Source organism: Hyla sarda, unplaced genomic scaffold (assembly GCF_029499605.1).
Source record: "Hyla sarda isolate aHylSar1 unplaced genomic scaffold, aHylSar1.hap1 scaffold_1620, whole genome shotgun sequence".
Taxonomy (NCBI): domain Eukaryota; kingdom Metazoa; phylum Chordata; class Amphibia; order Anura; family Hylidae; genus Hyla; species Hyla sarda.
Window position 1 is genome coordinate 293 of NW_026608258.1, and position 12,112 is coordinate 12,404.

Genomic DNA, 12,112 nt, shown 5'->3' on the forward strand with positions numbered 1-12,112 from the left:
CTAACTATGTAACTATGTAACATAACATGGGGGGGGTCTCCTGGCTGTTCACACAGGTGTGTCATTGCTGTACATTGACCATGCATTGCTTCTGTGGTATTGCAAAGGCAAAGACAAATGCTTCCAGCCATCCATTGCACTAATGGATTGGTCATCAGCTGGCTGTCTATGTCCCGCATCAATATAGACCAAAGTACAGAGGGTTAGGCTATGCTATTGTGCACCTACCTGATGCATCAGAAGGTGCGAGGCCCTTGCTAAATTCTGTGCACAGACTTTGAGATCTATACTTTAGACTGTATCTAAACCTGCTCCAACATGGACTGACATTCTGGCCTACTTTCAGCCGATGCGACTTGTCTGTCGCTGAACAGTCGCTTTTTATGTATTCAGCACCTATGTATAATGTTGTAAAAATGCTCTAGAAGCTAAAGTCGCAGAAATGTCACACATATTTGGCCTGCAACTTTCTGTGCGACAAATTCAGACAGGAAAAATCAGTATAAATCCTTAGAAAATTATCCCCCAGTGTCTCCATCTGCTGGCGGTATTGAATAAGCATTGCTGCACTGATGGGGTATGCATTAGACGAAAAAAAAGAAGAAAAAGAAGAATAATACGCCCAGAAAAGAGGCGAAAAGGAGAAAAACGTAAAAAAACGTGAAAAAAAAGTAAGAGGAAGAGAAGGGAAAAAAAGGTGGAAATGGGTTTAAAAGTGATTTCGGCGGAGAAATATATATATATATATATATATATATATATATATATATATATACGCGCACACACACACATATATATAAACGTATTCTCCGTTGAGATATTGCAGCCGCTGCTGTGTCCAGGCCCAGGAGCCTTAGCACTGTGCTGTGATGTCACTCAATACCACTGACATCACTAGGTGTAAACAACATCTCTCCTTTGCTGTGTATGTGACTATGGAGCTGTTTGGTGATGTCGTCTATTATGGCCTTCATAGAAGCAACAGGAGATTGTTGCATCCATCTAGAACCCTCAGAACTACAGTGCTATGATGTCACTCACTTCCACAGGCCTTGCAGAGTGTAAACAACAACAACCCAGCTTTGTTGTGTATGTAACCATAGGGATTTGTGATGTCACCTAGAACCTTCACAGCAGCGACAGCTTTATGAGGAGCATCAGCACTGCTCTGCCTGAGCAGAACCATCACCGCCATAGGTTGTCAAATAACCCGGATTTAACCCACACAGGTAAGTCCAATGGGGTGCAGGCATGTCCTCTATGCTTACAGCTTCCCGTGGGTGTTGGTTTGATACCGTTTGGGGACAGCCAAGGAGGCATCTGCAGGCAACAAAGGTAGGTGTGTGCTTGTGTGTGTGTTTCCTATGCAGATCCTAAGCCCAGTGTCACATGCAAGTAGGAGGAGTAAGAAGGGTTCCTGGCAAATCCGGGTTATGGATTGCATTTAAAAAGGCCCCGTGGGAGTGCAATGGGCCCCTGTCTTGCTGCTTAGCAATAATGGTATGGGTTTAGGTTCTGCTGTGTGTACTGGTGGTTGACTGCCCCCCAGCCCAGAGTGTGCATGGAAAATTGTCTGGCAGCCTCCCTGACAGCAAGCAGTGATAGTGCCCATGAAGGGGACCTTGTTGGGCCCGCCCCTTTCACGGTTATCGCTTCTCGGCCTTTTGGCTAAGATCAAGTGTAGTATCTGTTCTTATCAGTTTAATATCTGATACGTCCCCTATCTGGGGACCATATATTAAATGGATTTTTGAGAACGGGGGCCGATTTCGAAGCTTGCTTCCGTCGCCCTATGCATTGACCCGATATGGCAGTATCTTCGGGTACAGTGCACCACCCCCTTACAGGGTTAAAAAGAAAGATTCCTACTTTCATTGCTACCTGCTTGCTGGCTAGCCAGCTAGCCAGCCCTGTGGGCCTTGCTGCTGCAGCCAAAAAACAAAAGGTGCGGTGCTGCTGCTGCTGCTTCTGCTTGTGTCTGGCCGCTGTTGGAGCGTCCAGGCACAGGACTTCTGCTGCTGCTGACTAAATGGCCTCCTTAATTGGATCATTTGAGTAGCCAGCACACCTGTGCAGGTAGGGCATGACATGATAGGCAGCTGCCTTGATAGCGGGTGGGTGCTGAATGTTCCTAATTGACAAAATAAGATTAATGCTTATGAAGAAATATAAAATCTCATCCCTTCCCCAATATCGCGCCACACCCCTACCCCTTAATTCCCTGGTTGAACTTGATGGACATATGTCTTTTTTCGACCGTACTAACTATGTAACTATGTAACATAACATGGGGGGGGTCTCCTGGCTGTTCACACAGGTGTGTCATTGCTGTACATTGACCATGCATTGCTTCTGTGGTATTGCAAAGGCAAAGACAAATGCTTCCAGCCATCCATTGCACTAATGGATTGGTCATCAGCTGGCTGTCTATGTCCCGCATCAATATAGACCAAAGTACAGAGGGTTAGGCTATGCTATTGTGCACCTACCTGATGCATCAGAAGGTGCGAGGCCCTTGCTAAATTCTGTGCACAGACTTTGAGATCTATACTTTAGACTGTATCTAAACCTGCTCCAACATGGACTGACATTCTGGCCTACTTTCAGCCGATGCGACTTGTCTGTCGCTGAACAGTCGCTTTTTATGTATTCAGCACCTATGTATAATGTTGTAAAAATGCTCTAGAAGCTAAAGTCGCAGAAATGTCACACATATTTGGCCTGCAACTTTCTGTGCGACAAATTCAGACAGGAAAAATCAGTATAAATCCTTAGAAAATTATCCCCCAGTGTCTCCATCTGCTGGCGGTATTGAATAAGCATTGCTGCACTGATGGGGTATGCATTAGACGAAAAAAAAGAAGAAAAAGAAGAATAATACGCCCAGAAAAGAGGCGAAAAGGAGAAAAACGTAAAAAAACGTGAAAAAAAAGTAAGAGGAAGAGAAGGGAAAAAAAGGTGGAAATGGGTTTAAAAGTGATTTCGGCGGAGAAATATATATATATATATATATATATATATATATATATATACGCGCACACACACACATATATATAAACGTATTCTCCGTTGAGATATTGCAGCCGCTGCTGTGTCCAGGCCCAGGAGCCTTAGCACTGTGCTGTGATGTCACTCAATACCACTGACATCACTAGGTGTAAACAACATCTCTCCTTTGCTGTGTATGTGACTATGGAGCTGTTTGGTGATGTCGTCTATTATGGCCTTCATAGAAGCAACAGGAGATTGTTGCATCCATCTAGAACCCTCAGAACTACAGTGCTATGATGTCACTCACTTCCACAGGCCTTGCAGAGTGTAAACAACAACAACCCAGCTTTGTTGTGTATGTAACCATAGGGATTTGTGATGTCACCTAGAACCTTCACAGCAGCGACAGCTTTATGAGGAGCATCAGCACTGCTCTGCCTGAGCAGAACCATCACCGCCATAGGTTGTCAAATAACCCGGATTTAACCCACACAGGTAAGTCCAATGGGGTGCAGGCATGTCCTCTATGCTTACAGCTTCCCGTGGGTGTTGGTTTGATACCGTTTGGGGACAGCCAAGGAGGCATCTGCAGGCAACAAAGGTAGGTGTGTGCTTGTGTGTGTGTTTCCTATGCAGATCCTAAGCCCAGTGTCACATGCAAGTAGGAGGAGTAAGAAGGGTTCCTGGCAAATCCGGGTTATGGATTGCATTTAAAAAGGCCCCGTGGGAGTGCAATGGGCCCCTGTCTTGCTGCTTAGCAATAATGGTATGGGTTTAGGTTCTGCTGTGTGTACTGGTGGTTGACTGCCCCCCAGCCCAGAGTGTGCATGGAAAATTGTCTGGCAGCCTCCCTGACAGCAAGCAGTGATAGTGCCCATGAAGGGGACCTTGTTGGGCCCGCCCCTTTCACGGTTATCGCTTCTCGGCCTTTTGGCTAAGATCAAGTGTAGTATCTGTTCTTATCAGTTTAATATCTGATACGTCCCCTATCTGGGGACCATATATTAAATGGATTTTTGAGAACGGGGGCCGATTTCGAAGCTTGCTTCCGTCGCCCTATGCATTGACCCGATATGGCAGTATCTTCGGGTACAGTGCACCACCCCCTTACAGGGTTAAAAAGAAAGATTCCTACTTTCATTGCTACCTGCTTGCTGGCTAGCCAGCTAGCCAGCCCTGTGGGCCTTGCTGCTGCAGCCAAAAAACAAAAGGTGGTGCTGCTGCTGCTTCTGCTTGTGTCTGGCCGCTGTTGGAGCGTCCAGGCACAGGACTTCTGCTGCTGCTGACTAAATGGCCTCCTTAATTGGATCATTTGAGTAGCCAGCACACCTGTGCAGGTAGGGCATGACATGATAGGCAGCTGCCTTGATAGCGGGTGGGTGCTGAATGTTCCTAATTGACAAAATAAGATTAATGCTTATGAAGAAATATAAAATCTCATCCCTTCCCCAATATCGCGCCACACCCCTACCCCTTAATTCCCTGGTTGAACTTGATGGACATATGTCTTTTTTCGACCGTACTAACTATGTAACTATGTAACATAACATGGGGGGGGTCTCCTGGCTGTTCACACAGGTGTGTCATTGCTGTACATTGACCATGCATTGCTTCTGTGGTATTGCAAAGGCAAAGACAAATGCTTCCAGCCATCCATTGCACTAATGGATTGGTCATCAGCTGGCTGTCTATGTCCCGCATCAATATAGACCAAAGTACAGAGGGTTAGGCTATGCTATTGTGCACCTACCTGATGCATCAGAAGGTGCGAGGCCCTTGCTAAATTCTGTGCACAGACTTTGAGATCTATACTTTAGACTGTATCTAAACCTGCTCCAACATGGACTGACATTCTGGCCTACTTTCAGCCGATGCGACTTGTCTGTCGCTGAACAGTCGCTTTTTATGTATTCAGCACCTATGTATAATGTTGTAAAAATGCTCTAGAAGCTAAAGTCGCAGAAATGTCACACATATTTGGCCTGCAACTTTCTGTGCGACAAATTCAGACAGGAAAAATCAGTATAAATCCTTAGAAAATTATCCCCCAGTGTCTCCATCTGCTGGCGGTATTGAATAAGCATTGCTGCACTGATGGGGTATGCATTAGACGAAAAAAAAGAAGAAAAAGAAGAATAATACGCCCAGAAAAGAGGCGAAAAGGAGAAAAACGTAAAAAAACGTGAAAAAAAAGTAAGAGGAAGAGAAGGGAAAAAAAGGTGGAAATGGGTTTAAAAGTGATTTCGGCGGAGAATATATATATATATATATATATATATATATATATATATATACGCGCACACACACACATATATATAAACGTATTCTCCGTTGAGATATTGCAGCCGCTGCTGTGTCCAGGCCCAGGAGCCTTAGCACTGTGCTGTGATGTCACTCAATACCACTGACATCACTAGGTGTAAACAACATCTCTCCTTTGCTGTGTATGTGACTATGGAGCTGTTTGGTGATGTCGTCTATTATGGCCTTCATAGAAGCAACAGGAGATTGTTGCATCCATCTAGAACCCTCAGAACTACAGTGCTATGATGTCACTCACTTCCACAGGCCTTGCAGAGTGTAAACAACAACAACCCAGCTTTGTTGTGTATGTAACCATAGGGATTTGTGATGTCACCTAGAACCTTCACAGCAGCGACAGCTTTATGAGGAGCATCAGCACTGCTCTGCCTGAGCAGAACCATCACCGCCATAGGTTGTCAAATAACCCGGATTTAACCCACACAGGTAAGTCCAATGGGGTGCAGGCATGTCCTCTATGCTTACAGCTTCCCGTGGGTGTTGGTTTGATACCGTTTGGGGACAGCCAAGGAGGCATCTGCAGGCAACAAAGGTAGGTGTGTGCTTGTGTGTGTGTTTCCTATGCAGATCCTAAGCCCAGTGTCACATGCAAGTAGGAGGAGTAAGAAGGGTTCCTGGCAAATCCGGGTTATGGATTGCATTTAAAAAGGCCCCGTGGGAGTGCAATGGGCCCCTGTCTTGCTGCTTAGCAATAATGGTATGGGTTTAGGTTCTGCTGTGTGTACTGGTGGTTGACTGCCCCCCAGCCCAGAGTGTGCATGGAAAATTGTCTGGCAGCCTCCCTGACAGCAAGCAGTGATAGTGCCCATGAAGGGGACCTTGTTGGGCCCGCCCCTTTCACGGTTATCGCTTCTCGGCCTTTTGGCTAAGATCAAGTGTAGTATCTGTTCTTATCAGTTTAATATCTGATACGTCCCCTATCTGGGGACCATATATTAAATGGATTTTTGAGAACGGGGGCCAATTTCGAAGCTTGCTTCCGTCGCCCTATGCATTGACCCGATATGGCAGTATCTTCGGGTACAGTGCACCACCCCCTTACAGGGTTAAAAAGAAAGATTCCTACTTTCATTGCTACCTGCTTGCTGGCTAGCCAGCTAGCCAGCCCTGTGGGCCTTGCTGCTGCAGCCAAAAAACAAAAGGTGGTGCTGCTGCTGCTGCTTCTGCTTGTGTCTGGCCGCTGTTGGAGCGTCCAGGCACAGGACTTCTGCTGCTGCTGACTAAATGGCCTCCTTAATTGGATCATTTGAGTAGCCAGCACACCTGTGCAGGTAGGGCATGACATGATAGGCAGCTGCCTTGATAGCGGGTGGGTGCTGAATGTTCCTAATTGACAAAATAAGATTAATGCTTATGAAGAAATATAAAATCTCATCCCTTCCCCAATATCGCGCCACACCCCTACCCCTTAATTCCCTGGTTGAACTTGATGGACATATGTCTTTTTTCGACCGTACTAACTATGTAACTATGTAACATAACATGGGGGGGGTCTCCTGGCTGTTCACACAGGTGTGTCATTGCTGTACATTGACCATGCATTGCTTCTGTGGTATTGCAAAGGCAAAGACAAATGCTTCCAGCCATCCATTGCACTAATGGATTGGTCATCAGCTGGCTGTCTATGTCCCGCATCAATATAGACCAAAGTACAGAGGGTTAGGCTATGCTATTGTGCACCTACCTGATGCATCAGAAGGTGCGAGGCCCTTGCTAAATTCTGTGCACAGACTTTGAGATCTATACTTTAGACTGTATCTAAACCTGCTCCAACATGGACTGACATTCTGGCCTACTTTCAGCCGATGCGACTTGTCTGTCGCTGAACAGTCGCTTTTTATGTATTCAGCACCTATGTATAATGTTGTAAAAATGCTCTAGAAGCTAAAGTCGCAGAAATGTCACACATATTTGGCCTGCAACTTTCTGTGCGACAAATTCAGACAGGAAAAATCAGTATAAATCCTTAGAAAATTATCCCCCAGTGTCTCCATCTGCTGGCGGTATTGAATAAGCATTGCTGCACTGATGGGGTATGCATTAGACGAAAAAAAAGAAGAAAAAGAAGAATAATACGCCCAGAAAAGAGGCGAAAAGGAGAAAAACGTAAAAAAACGTGAAAAAAAAGTAAGAGGAAGAGAAGGGAAAAAAAGGTGGAAATGGGTTTAAAAGTGATTTCGGCGGAGAAATATATATATATATATATATATATATATACGCGCACACACACACATATATATAAACGTATTCTCCGTTGAGATATTGCAGCCGCTGCTGTGTCCAGGCCCAGGAGCCTTAGCACTGTGCTGTGATGTCACTCAATACCACTGACATCACTAGGTGTAAACAACATCTCTCCTTTGCTGTGTATGTGACTATGGAGCTGTTTGGTGATGTCGTCTATTATGGCCTTCATAGAAGCAACAGGAGATTGTTGCATCCATCTAGAACCCTCAGAACTACAGTGCTATGATGTCACTCACTTCCACAGGCCTTGCAGAGTGTAAACAACAACAACCCAGCTTTGTTGTGTATGTAACCATAGGGATTTGTGATGTCACCTAGAACCTTCACAGCAGCGACAGCTTTATGAGGAGCATCAGCACTGCTCTGCCTGAGCAGAACCATCACCGCCATAGGTTGTCAAATAACCCGGATTTAACCCACACAGGTAAGTCCAATGGGGTGCAGGCATGTCCTCTATGCTTACAGCTTCCCGTGGGTGTTGGTTTGATACCGTTTGGGACAGCCAAGGAGGCATCTGCAGGCAACAAAGGTAGGTGTGTGCTTGTGTGTGTGTTTCCTATGCAGATCCTAAGCCCAGTGTCACATGCAAGTAGGAGGAGTAAGAAGGGTTCCTGGCAAATCCGGGTTATGGATTGCATTTAAAAAGGCCCCGTGGGAGTGCAATGGGCCCCTGTCTTGCTGCTTAGCAATAATGGTATGGGTTTAGGTTCTGCTGTGTGTACTGGTGGTTGACTGCCCCCCAGCCCAGAGTGTGCATGGAAAATTGTCTGGCAGCCTCCCTGACAGCAAGCAGTGATAGTGCCCATGAAGGGGACCTTGTTGGGCCCGCCCCTTTCACGGTTATCGCTTCTCGGCCTTTTGGCTAAGATCAAGTGTAGTATCTGTTCTTATCAGTTTAATATCTGATACGTCCCCTATCTGGGGACCATATATTAAATGGATTTTTGAGAACGGGGGCCGATTCGAAGCTTGCTTCCGTCGCCCTATGCATTGACCCGATATGGCAGTATCTTCGGGTACAGTGCACCACCCCCTTACAGGGTTAAAAAGAAAGATTCCTACTTTCATTGCTACCTGCTTGCTGGCTAGCCAGCTAGCCAGCCCTGTGGGCCTTGCTGCTGCAGCCAAAAAACAAAAGGTGGTGCTGCTGCTGCTGCTTCTGCTTGTGTCTGGCCGCTGTTGGAGCGTCCAGGCACAGGACTTCTGCTGCTGCTGACTAAATGGCCTCCTTAATTGGATCATTTGAGTAGCCAGCACACCTGTGCAGGTAGGGCATGACATGATAGGCAGCTGCCTTGATAGCGGGTGGGTGCTGAATGTTCCTAATTGACAAAATAAGATTAATGCTTATGAAGAAATATAAAATCTCATCCCTTCCCCAATATCGCGCCACACCCCTACCCCTTAATTCCCTGGTTGAACTTGATGGACATATGTCTTTTTTCGACCGTACTAACTATGTAACTATGTAACATAACATGGGGGGGGTCTCCTGGCTGTTCACACAGGTGTGTCATTGCTGTACATTGACCATGCATTGCTTCTGTGGTATTGCAAAGGCAAAGACAAATGCTTCCAGCCATCCATTGCACTAATGGATTGGTCATCAGCTGGCTGTCTATGTCCCGCATCAATATAGACCAAAGTACAGAGGGTTAGGCTATGCTATTGTGCACCTACCTGATGCATCAGAAGGTGCGAGGCCCTTGCTAAATTCTGTGCACAGACTTTGAGATCTATACTTTAGACTGTATCTAAACCTGCTCCAACATGGACTGACATTCTGGCCTACTTTCAGCCGATGCGACTTGTCTGTCGCTGAACAGTCGCTTTTTATGTATTCAGCACCTATGTATAATGTTGTAAAAATGCTCTAGAAGCTAAAGTCGCAGAAATGTCACACATATTTGGCCTGCAACTTTCTGTGCGACAAATTCAGACAGGAAAAATCAGTATAAATCCTTAGAAAATTATCCCCCAGTGTCTCCATCTGCTGGCGGTATTGAATAAGCATTGCTGCACTGATGGGGTATGCATTAGACGAAAAAAAAGAAGAAAAAGAAGAATAATACGCCCAGAAAAGAGGCGAAAAGGAGAAAAACGTAAAAAAACGTGAAAAAAAAGTAAGAGGAAGAGAAGGGAAAAAAAGGTGGAAATGGGTTTAAAAGTGATTTCGGCGGAGAAATATATATATATATATATATATATATATATATATACGCGCACACACACACATATATATAAACGTATTCTCCGTTGAGATATTGCAGCCGCTGCTGTGTCCAGGCCCAGGAGCCTTAGCACTGTGCTGTGATGTCACTCAATACCACTGACATCACTAGGTGTAAACAACATCTCTCCTTTGCTGTGTATGTGACTATGGAGCTGTTTGGTGATGTCGTCTATTATGGCCTTCATAGAAGCAACAGGAGATTGTTGCATCCATCTAGAACCCTCAGAACTACAGTGCTATGATGTCACTCACTTCCACAGGCCTTGCAGAGTGTAAACAACAACAACCCAGCTTTGTTGTGTATGTAACCATAGGGATTTGTGATGTCACCTAGAACCTTCACAGCAGCGACAGCTTTATGAGGAGCATCAGCACTGCTCTGCCTGAGCAGAACCATCACCGCCATAGGTTGTCAAATAACCCGGATTTAACCCACACAGGTAAGTCCAATGGGGTGCAGGCATGTCCTCTATGCTTACAGCTTCCCGTGGGTGTTGGTTTGATACCGTTTGGGGACAGCCAAGGAGGCATCTGCAGGCAACAAAGGTAGGTGTGTGCTTGTGTGTGTGTTTCCTATGCAGATCCTAAGCCCAGTGTCACATGCAAGTAGGAGGAGTAAGAAGGGTTCCTGGCAAATCCGGGTTATGGATTGCATTTAAAAAGGCCCCGTGGGAGTGCAATGGGCCCCTGTCTTGCTGCTTAGCAATAATGGTATGGGTTTAGGTTCTGCTGTGTGTACTGGTGGTTGACTGCCCCCCAGCCCAGAGTGTGCATGGAAAATTGTCTGGCAGCCTCCCTGACAGCAAGCAGTGATAGTGCCCATGAAGGGGACCTTGTTGGGCCCACCCCTTTCACGGTTATCGCTTCTCGGCCTTTTGGCTAAGATCAAGTGTAGTATCTGTTCTTATCAGTTTAATATCTGATACGTCCCCTATCTGGGGACCATATATTAAATGGATTTTTGAGAACGGGGGCCGATTTCGAAGCTTGCTTCCGTCGCCCTATGCATTGACCCGATATGGCAGTATCTTCGGGTACAGTGCACCACCCCCTTACAGGGTTAAAAAGAAAGATTCCTACTTTCATTGCTACCTGCTTGCTGGCTAGCCAGCTAGCCAGCCCTGTGGGCCTTGCTGCTGCAGCCAAAAAACAAAAGGTGGTGCTGCTGCTGCTGCTTCTGCTTGTGTCTGGCCGCTGTTGGAGCGTCCAGGCACAGGACTTCTGCTGCTGCTGACTAAATGGCCTCCTTAATTGGATCATTTGAGTAGCCAGCACACCTGTGCAGGTAGGGCATGACATGATAGGCAGCTGCCTTGATAGCGGGTGGGTGCTGAATGTTCCTAATTGACAAAATAAGATTAATGCTTATGAAGAAATATAAAATCTCATCCCTTCCCCAATATCGCGCCACACCCCTACCCCTTAATTCCCTGGTTGAACTTGATGGACATATGTCTTTTTTTCGACCGTACTAACTATGTAACTATGTAACATAACATGGGGGGGGTCTCCTGGCTGTTCACACAGGTGTGTCATTGCTGTACATTGACCATGCATTGCTTCTGTGGTATTGCAAAGGCAAAGACAAATGCTTCCAGCCATCCATTGCACTAATGGATTGGTCATCAGCTGGCTGTCTATGTCCCGCATCAATATAGACCAAAGTACAGAGGGTTAGGCTATGCTATTGTGCACCTACCTGATGCATCAGAAGGTGCGAGGCCCTTGCTAAATTCTGTGCACAGACTTTGAGATCTATACTTTAGACTGTATCTAAACCTGCTCCAACATGGACTGACATTCTGGCCTACTTTCAGCCGATGCGACTTGTCTGTCGCTGAACAGTCGCTTTTTATGTATTCAGCACCTATGTATAATGTTGTAAAAATGCTCTAGAAGCTAAAGTCGCAGAAATGTCACACATATTTGGCCTGCAACTTTCTGTGCGACAAATTCAGACAGAAAAAATCAGTATAAATCCTTAGAAAATTATCCCCCAGTGTCTCCATCTGCTGGCGGTATTGAATAAGCATTGCTGCACTGATGGGGTATGCATTAGACGAAAAAAAAGAAGAAAAGAAGAATAATACGCCCAGAAAAGAGGCGAAAAGGAGAAAAACGTAAAAAAACGTGAAAAAAAAGTAAGAGGAAGAGAAGGGAAAAAAAGGTGGAAATGGGTTTAAAAGTGATTTCGGCGGAGAAATATATATATATATATATATATATATATATATATATATATATATATATATATATACGCGCACACACACACATATATATAAACGTATTCTCCGTTGAGATATTGCAGCCGCTGCTGTG

The 12,112-nt window shown here is 45.5% G+C and overlaps 5 non-coding genes across 5 annotated transcripts; all 5 read left to right on the forward strand.

Moving 5' to 3' along the window:
* The first annotated feature begins 1,648 nt into the window (after window positions 1–1,648).
* LOC130311273 (U2 spliceosomal RNA) lies at window positions 1,649–1,839 on the forward strand. Its single transcript, XR_008859685.1, has one exon. It is a non-coding gene; the product is annotated as a U2 spliceosomal RNA (small nuclear RNA).
* Window positions 1,840–3,905: 2,066 nt separating this feature from the next.
* On the forward strand, window positions 3,906–4,096 carry LOC130311274 (U2 spliceosomal RNA). The gene has a single exon (XR_008859686.1). It is a non-coding gene; the product is annotated as a U2 spliceosomal RNA (small nuclear RNA).
* A 2,062-nt stretch (window positions 4,097–6,158) lies between these two features.
* Window positions 6,159–6,349, forward strand: LOC130311263 (U2 spliceosomal RNA). The gene has a single exon (XR_008859675.1). It is a non-coding gene; the product is annotated as a U2 spliceosomal RNA (small nuclear RNA).
* Window positions 6,350–8,402: 2,053 nt separating this feature from the next.
* On the forward strand, window positions 8,403–8,592 carry LOC130311268 (U2 spliceosomal RNA). The gene has a single exon (XR_008859680.1). It is a non-coding gene; the product is annotated as a U2 spliceosomal RNA (small nuclear RNA).
* Window positions 8,593–10,652: 2,060 nt separating this feature from the next.
* Window positions 10,653–10,843, forward strand: LOC130311241 (U2 spliceosomal RNA). Its single transcript, XR_008859654.1, has one exon. It is a non-coding gene; the product is annotated as a U2 spliceosomal RNA (small nuclear RNA).
* The last annotated feature ends 1,269 nt before the right edge of the window (window positions 10,844–12,112 follow it).